Source organism: Pundamilia nyererei, unplaced genomic scaffold (genome assembly GCF_000239375.1).
Source record: "Pundamilia nyererei isolate P.nyererei 1_Seehausen unplaced genomic scaffold, PunNye1.0 scaffold00007, whole genome shotgun sequence".
NCBI classification, from domain to species: domain Eukaryota; kingdom Metazoa; phylum Chordata; class Actinopteri; order Cichliformes; family Cichlidae; genus Pundamilia; species Pundamilia nyererei.
In genome coordinates, this window is record NW_005187408.1 from 1,148,192 (window position 1) to 1,149,415 (window position 1,224).

Genomic DNA, 1,224 nt, shown 5'->3' on the forward strand with positions numbered 1-1,224 from the left:
GTGGACAGTATAGCACAGATGTTTGTCTTCATGGTGGGTTTATGCACAAATGTGTTGCTTTTTATTAAAATTAAAAATGCAGCTGAAGACAGTGACTGCAGAAAAATGAGAACACTTTTAACTTGAATCCATGCACTATTATACACGCACTGTACACTTCATTAGGTACACCTTGATTAATACCAGATTGGACTCCTTTTTGTGTTAAGAAATATCATAAATGTTTGTGGCAAACAATTAACAAGTTGCTGGAAATATTTCTCAAATAACTTCATCCACCTGACACGATGCCACACAGTTGGTGCAGATTTTTTGGCAGCACATCCATGATGTGAATCTCCTATTTCACCACATCCCAAAGGTGCTCTGCCACAGAGAGATGTGGTGTCTGTGGAGGTCAGCAGCAATACTCAGGCAAGTGTCTAAAGGAATCTCAGTTGGTACTAATTGTGCCCAGAAAATATCCTGCACTTCAGATTCTCATTGCATATGACTTGTGAATGTGTTGCCATGAGGAGCTGGCATGATTGTTTGTAATGTGGAAGATAGAAACAGCACAGAAGTGGAACCTTACCATGTCTGAAAATTGTTTGACTCAACAATATATCTGAGTGAACGCTCAGTAAGGTACCTCCTTGTTGGTATTTCATTACCATGTGTTACAGGTTGTTTATCATAGCATATATTATCCTCACCACTTGTTCGTATAGAGCAGGGGTTAGAACAGTTTTATATTACCTGCTCAAACACAACTCCATTTAATTACAAGGGCGCTGAGCAAGTAAAGCATGTAAACAAAACAGCAACAATAACCAACTTCCAAATGTTACAACTATTTAGTTAAAAAAAAAAAAAAAAAAAGAAGCACCACCTTGAAAATATGGTGGCTATCAATGTTCCCTCTAATTTATCATGTGTCTGAGCGAACGCACAAACTCCCTGAGCGATCCCTTGGACCACTGTGAGCAACAGCAACAGCGTGTGGACTGTGGTCACACCTGCATCTAATCCATCCAAGTCACATGGTTTATTAAAATAATCAAATTACAGCATTTACATTTATGTTAGACTACTTTTAATTAACTGCTTTAGCCCACTTACAATGAAAATTAAAAAAAAAAATCTTATTCATGGCCTGTGTAGTATGTTAACACAATTGGAAGTAAAAATAACTTGAACTCCAATTTTGAAAACACAACTTTATTTATTTATTTATTTATTTAT